Source organism: Myodes glareolus, chromosome 6 (genome assembly GCF_982192425.1).
Source record: "Myodes glareolus chromosome 6, mMyoGla1.1, whole genome shotgun sequence".
Taxonomy (NCBI): Eukaryota; Metazoa; Chordata; class Mammalia; order Rodentia; family Cricetidae; genus Myodes; species Myodes glareolus.
In genome coordinates, this window is record NC_142031.1 from 6,405,571 (window position 1) to 6,418,321 (window position 12,751).

The window sequence follows — 12,751 nt, forward strand, 5'->3', positions numbered from 1 at the left end:
TATTTCTTTCCTAAAATAACATGCTGCTTTATTTAAAAACTGGAGCTGGGCATGGCAGTGGTGGGGCACACCTGTAATCCCCGCACTTAGGAGGCAGAGGCAGGTGGATCTCTGAGAGTTCCAGGCCAGCCTGTTCTACAGAGTGAGTTCCAGGACAGGGGAGACACACACACACACACACACACACACACACACACACACACACACACACACACAAAACCCAGCACAAAAAAAAAAAAGGAGCTGGAGAGAAAGTTCAGCAGTTAGGAGCACTTGCTGTTCTGCCAGAGGACCAGAGCTTTGTTCCAGTTCAGTTCCAGGGCATCCAATGCTCCCTTCTGGTCTCCAAAAGCACTGAATGAAACTGGTGTACATACAAAGATGAAGAAAATGCTGCTAGACCTAAAATAAAAACAAAAGTCTTTTTTTCATTTATTTATCTACTGTTATATGTTTGTCTGTGCCTGCATGAGTTTATGTGCATCACACACATGAAGGAACCCACAGTGATAAGAAGAGGGTATTGAATTCCCAGGAGCTGGAGTTATAGGCAGTTGTGAGCTGCCATTAAATCTTTTCCCCCCCCCCAAAGAAACCACTATTCATGCTTTCAATATAAAAACATCTTACATGCCATCATGGAAATGCAAAACCAGAGAAATACAATTTCTCACACACACACACACACACACGAGTCGTGCCAGCTCAATGGTGGGCATAAACTAAATTTATTATACACTCATTGTTTTTATCTTTTTTAAGGAAAAAGTATAGTATGACTCAGCAACATATAATGGGAAGAACTGAAAAAAATTAACTTCAACCCAAAATTTAAAAGGAAAGAACCTGCGGTGCAAATTACTTCTGTGTAAGACAACAAATTGCATAGGAATGGGAACCATTGCAGGAGCCACTCAGTGCACCGCCTTCTAAGGACTGCTCCATCTCCAGATTTCCAAAGCTCCATTCAAGAATAAAGCAGTAACTTCTTGACAATTGCAAAATCGAGAGCCTTAATTATCTTAGTTATAATTCACACATCTTCTCAGTCAACCATTCTAGCTATGTTCCAGGAGATTTAAAAAATAGAGAAAGAAAAGCTTTATTACGCCTGTCAAAACAAAACTAGCAAATTCCAAGCTCCAACTTTAAGGACTATTAGGTGGTTTTTACACTCTTCAAAAATTCCTACTATCAACAGTCCCCTTAATGAGCTTCTCCAGAAATAACCACAACCCCTCACCCACAAAACTCTAAGATGTAAGAGTCTACAATGAAAAGAATGAATTTTAAACTTCAACTCAACACAAATCTTAAAAAGTTTTCTACCAACGGAAAGAGGTTGTACAAGTCAGCTTTGGAAAACCTAATAATCATTAATCTATTTTCCACAATCATCTGTGTTCCCCAAAATCTCATTTCATTTGAGAAACAACTGTTATTAAATATTGTCTAGGTGCCAGGTGTTTGGGACTAGAAATTTGAGGGGAGAGCTCAGATCACTGCCCTCCACACAGCAGCTGCAACAAAGGAGACAAGTGATAAGACTAAGAATCATTTGCATCCTGCACTACCGGGGCCAAATAGGAAACAACATATGCAAACAAACAAAAGATTGGTTCTGTTTACTTAGCCAACAACAGATAAAACAGTTTGCAATTATATGCTTCAGATGCTGAGAAAATTTTCTTCAGTCATGCCAAAATCATAAAAATTACACACATCTCTCTCAAATATGATACACCAGAAAAGCCCTCTCTATCAGTATGTCAAATACCCTCAGGAATTCAGGAAAATAAAAATGTAACCATCTCTGAGAGGTGACTGAGGAAGGAGTAATAGCACTGACCATACAAGTCAGGAGACTCAAAGTATGTTGTAACACAAACCTAGATTACTTCTTTCCATACAGTAAATGTTCAGAGAGAATTTCAATTTTAAGCTTATTTTAAGAAAAAGAAAAGTATTCTAGTGCTCATATAAGTTTTGCATAGACGAATCATCTGCTATGCCCAAGTCCCTGTAGGCCGTAGTATTAGCATCTGAAAATGCATAAAGAAACCTGTGGCTCTGTTTCTCCACCAAGCAAGCCATGTGAGACTCACAAGGCATACCAGTCATCAAATTCTTTCATCAGCTCAGTAAACCATATCAGACCAAGTAGCTCTACCCACCTCACACTCGATAAAGCAGAGATCATTTCTGCAAGGCCACACTGCCAAAGAGAGCAAAGGCAAAATCTGAAGCACCTGCAGCAGGGCAGTGTTGCCTGCACTGCCAGTCCTCTCCATTTTCAAAGGAGCCAATCTTTCCTACCTGACTCTGACCCACTAATTCACATAGCTTCAGGAAATACACCCACATACTGCCTCTCCCTCCAGAACAAATAAGTGAACGTTTAAACCAGTGTTTTTCTCCAGCAGGAATGCCATAAATGTATGTGCTAATCAACTGCTCAAGTGAAGCAGGTGACAGCATAACCTGTATTAAAAACAAAATCTAATATAGAACACAACTTGGAATCACAGGTGTTATCTATTCATAGTATGTCCCCTGTGCTCTACCACTTGGGAGGCTGGGAAACAGCAAACACAAGCATCTCTCCCAGGGTAGAAATTATGTTCCAGAAGCAGAGAGACCACAAATATGTACACGTTCAACAATTTTAAGTAGGAAAGTGATGAGAATCAGGAAGGCTGCGAATGAAGAACACAGTCTATCTAGGATGACCTCCTGAGACGAAAGCAATGGTACAGTGAGGGAAGAAGCCACAAAGGCACTAGGACTGAGAGGAAGGGCAAGTGTGTATAAACAGCTGACCCAGGCACATTCAATATTCAAGAGGTGGAGCAGACTGAAAGAACAAGAGAAGAGGGACTGGAAACAAGTTTAGAGAGTTTGGGGCAGGCAGGGTCAGGGAGAGTCAGGGAGGGTTGGTCCTGATAGACATTAGAGGACTTAGAGGCCTTGTAAAAAGGTTGGTTGTCACTCACACATGAACTGACTCTAGCTGATCCTAGCTGGTGTTTCATTAGGGGTATGAATAGCAAAGAAACAATGATCACACTGGCCAGGACTGAAGAGATAAATTAGTGGTTAACAGTGCTGTTTGGCCCGGTGATAGTGCCACATGCCATTAATTCCAGTACTAGGGAGGAAGAGGCAGGTGGTCTTTGTGAGTTCAAGGCTAGCCTGGTCTACAGAGTGAGTTCCAGGACAGCCAAGGGTACATAGAAAACCCCTGCCTCAAAACAAAACAAAACAAAACAAAGACAAAAAAGAGTGCTGGCTGCTCTTCCAATGTACCCGAGTTGAGTTCCCAGCATCCATATCAGATGTCTCACAATTGCCTGCAACTGCAGGCTGTAAAGAACCTGACACCCTCTTCTAAGAGGGAAGACATGCAAACAAATAAGCAATTTAAAAAAACAAAATTTAAAAAAAGAGATCATGTCAGGAGTGGTGGTGCACACCTTTGATCCATGCATATGAGAGGCAGAGGTAGGCAAACCTCTGTGAGTTTGAGACTGATCTATCTACATAGTGAGTTCCAGGCCCGCCAGAGCTATACAATGAAACCCTGTCTCAAAACAATAAACAAACAAACAAAACCACCAACAAACCCTCCTCACACAAAAAAAGAAAAACCTGAAGAAGTAACAAGGGCTGATTGCACAAAGTCTGGTGAGGGAGGAGGCTTTCTGGCTGCAGTTCGCCATGGTAGATAGGATGGCCAAGATGATAGTGGTAGAAAATGGAAAATGTCTGACTTCTCTGGGCTTTTCACATCTGTTTCTATGATTTTGCTTACTTGTGTACGACTAGGCCAGCTTTCCAGGTGTTTTTAAAATAAAAGTAAACAGGATGTGATGACACACTAGCAGTGACAACGAAGTCACAACAATATAAGGAATCCGGCCTCAACAGCTGATAAGTGAAGCTACAGTTGTCTGAGATCTTCCAGCACAGTGGGAGAGCACATGGTTCTGTTGTTCAACCTAAGCACTGTGGGGGGACAAGACACACATACAAGGATTCTAGTTCACAATGTCCTGGAACTCCAGTTCAGGGGCTACAACTCCCTCTTCTGACCTCGACAGGCAATACATAAATGGTATACAGACATACATACAGGTAAAAGATGCATACACATAAAATAAAAAATAAATAGATCTTTTAAAAAAAGAAATTCGTGTTTCAATTTGGTTAATAAAGCATGAAACTAAAGGAGGTCATCGAGGAAGTGAATGAAAACATTTTGACAGAAATGCCAGCTTCACAGAAACACTTCTTTCTCAGGCCTGAGTGTTGGACATATAAAACGTAACACACTTCCCAAATCAGCTCTCTTAAGATTCAGCAAATAGTCAATTCTTTTCTCTGTAGTTTTCTGATCAACAACAAAATTTAGTCAGCAGACTGAGTCTGGCTTTATCCTAATCAAAGTCTAGGACTTAGCCAATGACACAAACCACTCTGCTACTTCAGCCTACACAGCACAAAGCACAGGCAACACCTCACCCTGCTTCTCAGTACAAATTCTCAGTGCCAGAATTCCTGCTGTGTTCAGGGTCCAGGGTCATTTAAGAAAACCAAGGCTAGTTGGGTGGTGGTGGCAGGCCGCGCACACCTTTAATCCCAGTACTCGGGAGGCAGAGGCAGGCAGATCTCTGTGAGTTCAAGGCCAGCCTGGTCTACAAGAACTAGTTCCAGGAAAGGCTTCAAAAATACAGAGAAGCCCTGTCTTAAAAAACAAAACAAAACAAAACAAAACAAAAAAAAAGTAAAAAAGAAAGAAAGAATATCAAGGCTCAATTGGGTAAGAGCACTTGTGAAGCAAGCATGAAAACCTGAGTTCAAATCCTCACCAACCATATACACCTCCAGTTGTGGCTATACACACCTGTAACTTCCATGTGGAAGGAAGCTGACTGGCGAGGCTTTCTGGCCAGAAACCTCACATCAGGCTCACTGAGAGATCCCATCTCAAAGGAACTAAGGTTAAAGGTGATTTAAAAAGGGGGGAGGGAGGGCGCGGCATGTAATGCCCTCCCTCCTACAGCCTATGAGTGCAGACACAAACACAAAGACACACAGACACACACCACCTCTGGTGCAGTGAGGGCTATGCATTCTGACAGAAAGTATTTCACAGAGAAAGAGGCTTGGTTTCTGTTCTGAACTAACATCTACAGTATTTTAAACAGGAAAATATAAAATATCAACTCCAGTGTAAGGTTTGTTTTTGCAAAAGAGTGGGGTACAGGATAGGACTGAATAGAAAAATACACCAATGGGGGCTAGGAGAATCAACCTCAATAAAACATGAAAAACTTAAAGCACAAAATAATAAAAGTTAACCACATAAAGAAGTAAAAAACAAAAATATTTTCTCTTGAATCACGTATTTACTTATGCAAGAAAGCCTGATGCTTCCAAGTTCAGTCCCTGAGCTTTAATCATCCCAGTTGCTCAAGCCAGTTTCCAAAGGACACCAAATGCACTCAGAGAAATCTAATTCTTTCTCGTTCAACCACACGCACACACACGCACACACACTACTACTACTAATAATAATCATCATCATCATCATCATCATCATCATCTGTATTTCTCGTATGTTCAACCACACAAAAGGCATTCTCAGGTTCTGTGGTTTACCAAACACATTCTGTGTATCTCTGTAACTTACTGCTCCAACACCTGCTCTCACTATTCTCTCTGGAACTACAAAAACGGTTTGTTTGGTGGTGGACTGGGGTGGCCTCTCTGGTCAATGTTTTTCACAGTCTACCAAAGAGTAATGTAACTGAAATGCAATTCATGCATCATGCAATTGACTGGGTATTTTGTAATTTTAATTATATGTACGTATCTTTGTATAGTTATATGTGCACACGTGTTAGCTCAGGTTCTAACAGCAGTGACTGCTCTCAAATGATGAGCTATCTCTCGCTCCACAACTGACCCTGTCTAAAGTGCACAATCCCATTTGCACCATTCCCTTTCAAATATTACAAAACCCAGCAAGTCCTAACTGCTCCTCCATTTCTCCAGCCTCATCTCTATCTGCCTGCTCCTACCTCCACCCTCTATGGTGGGCTCTGGCTGATTCAAAACACTGTCCTGTCCCTGGAAGCCACTTCGATGAATAGTCCTCCCCTGCCCATAGCCTAACTTCTACTCACCCACAGTCTTGGGCCCTCCAAATCCAGTATTCCTACAAGGCTCTTTCAAAATCCAGCCTCTCGTGCTGAACCATTCCGCCCATGAAATGACTTTCCACAAATCTCACTGTTGTTACTGGTGACTGACTTGTATCAACTCTTCCAGTAACTGCAAAGTCTACCATGACATATGGATACTGTAACACAAATCCCTCTAAAGGATTGCTCTCCTCAAATCCACAGGAGACTTTTCCTCCTTTCTGTCTACTAACTCTCTGTAACACCAGCTGACAGGAATATCACCAGTGCCTTCTGGGAAGTCTCTTTTCCCTTAGATTCCTGGTCACTCAGGGGACCCACAAAGTCTTTCTGCCTGTGTACCCAGCTGCTCCTTCAACTGTTCACTGAGCATTTAGACCATCTCCTCTCAATGTCTTTCCTAAACACACCCAAACTAAGCCAACATGCTGGCCCCAGACAACCAACCTCTCCAGGACAGTCTACCCCTGACCTTTGCCCATGCCAACTAGTAATACAAGCTGATGTCTTTAATGCATTTCCTTCATCCTCAAATGCTAACATCAATAAATTCTGTCACTAACTTATAAATTTCTCTCATCTATTTCATTTAAGCAACTAGCATGGCTTTCCTGGTGGGTTTCTTCAAATCCAGCCCTTCAGATCCCACTGTACTTTTTTGGAGGGGTGGGGGTGGAGAGCTTGTTTTTGTTTTGTTGTTTTGAAACAAGATTTTTTTGTGTGTAGCTTTGGAGCCAGTCCTGGAACTCTCTCTGTAGACCAGGCTGGCCTCAAACTCAGAGATCCACCTGCCTCTACCTCCCAAGGGCTAGGATTAAAGGTGTGCACCACCACAATTATAGCACAATCAGGCTATAATTCTTTTCTACACTATAGCCGGGGTCTCCTTTTTAAAGAGCTAATAACATCAAGTTGATCCTACCTTCAATATGTCAGTATCCCTAGTTGAAAAAACACACGATAGCTGCAGCATATTCTATAGGATTTCTGTCTTTTCCTGGCTTCGTCTTACATCTCTTCTGCACATTGACATTCATATTTGAGCCCTGGAGTACACAGCCATGCCTCTGTACACCTTTGAAGATACACCAACTTAGCCTCCTAAGCTCTTCGTTCTGTTGCCTTGCCCCATCCTGTCCTTTAGCTTATAGATCAATAGGAACTAACTCACAATATGATGGACTGTCCAGAATTTTAAGGTTTAATTTCTTCACAACACTTTACTCAACTGGAATCTCACATTTATTAACTTTCGTTTCACCTTCAAGCTGGACGTTCCTTAAGGTACTTATTTTCAACTCCTGATTCTCTCCTGGCACATGAAGACAAGGGATGAATAAATATTTCTTCCTTCTCACTCTCTCACATAAATGGGATCTATAAAGAGGCCATTATAAGATTGCCTTGGGAATAACTGAAGCAGTACTTGAGCTGTCGAAGCCATAAACACCAAGAAGCAACCAGAACAGCACTGTAGGCGAGAGAACTTTAATAATTTAAAGGGTATCCAATTAAACAGCTTCCCTTAATGGCAACCATGGCAAGAGAAGCAGAAGGAGTTCTTATGTTTAAAAAGAGAGAGCAGAATGCACACTGGAAGCATCAAACTAATACAGGGTGGGCCTAGAGAGATGGTTCAGCAGTTTCAAGTGCACACTATCCTTAGAGAAAACCTAGCCAGAGTTTGGTTCCCAGCAAACATTTCAGACTGCTCGCACCCACCTGTAACTCTCTCACTACAGGAGATCTGATGCCTCTACAGGTACCTGCATTCATATTCAAATACAGACACAAACATACACCTATACATAATTAAGTATAACAAAAATAAATGTTAGAAACTGTTTTAGCATTCTCATTTAAGAACAAAATGAGCCAGGTGTGGTGGTGTATGCCTTTAATCCCAGCACTTGGAAGGCAGCAGGCAAGCAGACCTCTGAATTGGAGGCCAACCAGAACTACATAGAGAGATCCTGTCTCAAAACAACAGAAAGCCCTTAGTGAGCAGCATTGAGTCTTCCTTCCCAGAAAAGCAGCTGCAGCCTGGATGCAACAGAAAGCTGCAGAGGTGGGCTACTACAGCTGGTGGCTCACTTCCAAAGGGAAATCAATTTTCTTTACCTGTTCTCTTTCATATCAACATGTCTAAGGGAGAAAATGTAATGACTTCGCTCTAGAAAAGGAAATGTCATTCTGACACTTGTATTCATGGTGTGAGAAATCAGGTAGTCTCATAAATAGCCACCTGCTGAGGAGACGGCTTCAACACATGCCAGGGAGTCACTGACAAAGCTGCAAGGTGACACTGAACCATGGCATCAGCAGATCTGTAAGTCAGGGAGAGATAAAACCTTCTCATCTGAAACTGATGTGACACAGAGTAGCTTTTCCATGGTGTAAAGCGGGCCCGCCTGGCCAAGCCTAACCATTCAAGTGGGATAAGTCCCCAGAACAGTTCACTATCTGCGTGGTCAGTAACAACGATCACAATCAAGTCTGTATATGTGTTCTCAGAATTCAGAGCTTACTGAAAAAACAAGGGGGTCGAACGCAGAAAGCAGCCTTTGTAGTAAGAAGCAGGAAGCCAAGGCAAATGTTTTTGCTTTAACATATAAGGAAGGCTAGAAGTTGAGTGACACTTCCTTAAACAAGCTTTGGGAAAAAACTGGGAGAACTAAGATTAGTGGAACACCAAATAAAACACCTGAATTTCCTCTCAAAAGAGATAGTAAAAGCACCAAGAAACAACACAGAGGATAAGAAAGTACTCAAAACAGCAAAACCTTAGCAAACAATTAACATCTCAGCTAAGAACTGTATTTTAGGGGCTCTGAGGGTAAAAGTACTCTTCTAGTGGACCCAGAGTTAGTTTCTAACACCCACATGGCAGGCTGTAATTTAATTTATGCCTTGGCAATGTTGAAGCATGCATGGGCAACGCACTTACGGTGGTAGTTCTGCTGAACTTGTCCATATTGGGTCTAAGTTGTCCATGGTCTAAGTTGATGAGGACTGATCAGGTCTCTTCCTCAAGAGGTCACCATATCTCATTACAGATAGTTATGAGTTCCCATGTGCTGTGGGACAATGGTCTGTATCCTGTCACATGTATTTTAAATAAACACTAATTGGCCAATAGTCAGGCAGGAAGTAGAGGCAGGGCAAGGAGATCAGGAGAATTCTGGGAAGAGTCTGAAATTGTCACTCAGACACAGACGAAACCAGACACAGAGCAAGCAAGATGTGACTATTTTGCCAGAAAAGGTAGCAAGTCACATGGCTAACACAGACAAGTATTATGGGCTAATATAAGTTACAAGAATTAATAAGAAGCCTGAGCTACTAGGCCAATCAGAGCATAATTAATGTAGACCTCTGTGTGATTTCTTGGGGGTTGAATGGCTGCAGGACTGGGTGGAAACCTCTGTCAACACCCACGTGGTTGCTGGGAATTGAACTCAGGACCTTTGGAAAGAGCAGGCAGTCCTCTTAATCGCTGTGCCATCACTCAGCTCCACACGCCAGCCCCTACTTGTCTGTAACTCCAGTTACAGGGAATCAGATAAAAGCTTCCTTGGGTACAAGGCATACACACATGGTGCACAGACATACATGCAGACAAAATACTCATACACATAAAAAATTAAAACAAAAAATATTTTATCATTATAATCTGAAGCAGAAATACCCACAGATGAGATGCCTCAGGATATTTTCAATAAAAAATTTAGAAGCTTGAGGGGTTTTGTGAGTACATGCACATGTGTGAGAGCATGTGATGTCAGGACACTTATGGATAGAGACCAGACATTGACATCAAGTGCCTTCTTCAGTCGCTCTCTACCTAAATCTCTCGCTAAATCAACACAGCAAAACCAACAAGCCAGTAAACTTAAAAATCCATCTGTTTCCCATAGCTAGGGTTACAGATGTGTGCTGCCGCATCTGGCTTCTTCCATGAGTGCAGCGAATTCAAAATCAGGCCCTGTGCTTAATGCATCAGGCACCACCTTATCTCCTCAGCCCTGCTCGCCTACACTGTCGAATGTGAAGCCTTGCTCATCACATGCAGAACTGTGCTGCCTTGTACACGGCTCATAGTTGTTTATTCTATTCAGTCTAAGAAGAAAAATCCCCAGTTCACTCTAAACAAAGGCTTCTCTGCAGTGACACTCTCAACAACTGGAGCTAGGGAGTCCTTTGCTGGGGGCTGTGCTGTATACATGACAGGATGCTTAGCAGCAGTCCAGGTCCCTAGCCAAGTGGATTCTGCTAAGACAACCCCAAGTTCTAATGAGAATTCTTTTTTTGTTTTGTTTTGTTTTAGGCTTCCTGCCTGAATGAACACAGGGCGAGAGCATCTAATGAGAATTCTAAAAAAGAAAAGAAAAACCTCTCCAGATATTGTCACATAGCCTCTGTGAACAAATTTGCCCACAACCGAGAACTAAATACCTATTTTGCTTTCTTCAAAATACCTATTTTGTTTTCTGAAAAATTATGAATGACTAACATGAAATTCACAGAACTAATACTATTACTTTCTTGTCCAGCTAGCTATGGGGGAGAGGCAATAGTATTACAAATGTTCTAATGTGTTTTCTAAAATAAACTGAACTGCCTGAAACAGTAATTACACATATGTCTCAAGCTGAATTAGGAAAACAGAAGCAAATACACTGAGAATCTGAAGACTGTTAGAAGCAATCACTCTTTGGTGACCAGTTCTGCTCCTGGGGCCAGGAAGAGGTTTTAGTTGTTGCACAACTCAGGAGAAAATGAGAAGCCAAGAACAAGGGAAATCAAATGCCTATCAGCCAAGTACCTAGTCTAAATGAAGGAAAGAATTTTGAAGCTTGCTTTCCTATAGCACAACTGTAAATAGAAAACTAAGAAAGGAAAATAAAAATTTAAGGACAAAGCAAGAGGCTGCAGAAGTGGCTCAACTGGTGAAGTGCTTGCCCTACAAGCATCAGGAACCAACTTCCCCAGAACTCACATGAAAATGCCAAGCATGATGGTGTGTATTTTTAATCCCAGCAGCACTGTTGAAGAAAAGATGGGAGGATTCCTTTGGCTCACTGGCCAGCTAGCCTAGCCTAATTGGTAAACAGGCCAATGCAAGACTCTCTCCAAAAAGGTAGTAGATAGACTTGCTGAGGATGAAGCCCAAGGTTATCCTCTGGCCCTCACCTGCACAAGTATCTGAAGTCAGCCACACAAGAACACACATTGTAGGATTCCTTTATATGACAAGTGCAGAAAGAAAAATAGAAAGCAGACTGCTGGTTGCCTAAGACTTCCGGGAAGAGAAAATGATTTTCTGCTGTGGATGTAATATTTCCTTGGGCATGGTGGAAATGTTCTAAAATTACAGTGATAGTTGTCAATATCTGTGAATATACTTGAAGTAGGTAAGTTGTAAGGCAAGTGCATTACATAAAAGCAGCAACATTACAGCTGTGTAAGAGAAGCTCAGGTTCTGCTCCAGCAAAGATGCATCAGTCTGTGAAATTCACAAGGACGAGCTGCACCTCTGTGGACGAGAAAAGCCGCACTTCAGGATGTAAAAACAGTCAAGAACATAAAGTTCTAATTCACGAAATGTTGATCATGAAAAGGCCATCTGGACTGTAGCAACCTTCAACAAGCAAGAAGCCGGGTCAGTCTTACTCCCTCTGTATCACACGCTTAAGAGAATAAGGTAAACAAGGCTCTAAGATCTCCAAGCCACAAGCAGTCATGGTACATAAGCTCTTAACGTCTGTTGAAGGAAATAACAGGGCAAATTTTATACCAACACGATTATACCTCATACACACATAAGATTTCTAATTCATGGGGACAAACCATATCAAAGGAAAATGGAAGCATGAGACGCACTAGAGCAGGACCACTAAACACTTCAGACCTTAAGTGTCAGGTGAAAGGTCTGGAAAAGCGGAAGCCTAAGAGAAACCTCAATGTGCTGTTCTATGTCCAAGTCATTCTAAGTGGGTGTAAGTCTTTCTAAGGCTGGCCAAACTTACTGACCTAGAAATCTTAGTGAGCCTTGTGTGATTCAAAGACAAAAGCAGAAAAGCCACTAGAACTATTCCTTTCCAGATCCCAGCAACTGCTGGTTGCCCAGGGAGGAGAGGGCTTGTAGAATTCCTAGAAGCTGGGAGACAGCACTTAAAAATACAGAAGTTATAAGACCCACCATCAAATAACATCTCTAGAACAGATTTTTCCGCCAATTCCTCCCTCATTTCAGCACTGCACAAGAAACTCTAAATACATGGAATCCCATAATCTCTAAACCCATAGAACCAACCCATGAACTAGTGGGGAAGGGAAGACAGCAAAATGCAGTAATAAATAGTATTTTAATTGAGATAACCACTACGAAGAAGAAAGGACTAGGTACAGTGACGGGGAGGTCATTAACTTATTTAAGGCAATCACTAGCAAGAAGTCATTTGCCATGGAATAAAGAATCGTGAAGGAGATGGCATTCTGAGATGAGAAAAAGGCAAATTCAAAGGCCTAAGGCAGGAACACCC

The 12,751-nt window shown here is 41.9% G+C and overlaps 1 protein-coding gene across 8 annotated transcripts in view; it reads right to left on the minus strand.

Annotated features, from left to right (window-relative positions):
- Rere (arginine-glutamic acid dipeptide repeats) overlaps window positions 1-12,751 on the minus strand; it is a 353,454-nt gene that overhangs the window by 229,928 nt on the left and 110,775 nt on the right. The window lies entirely within an intron of this gene.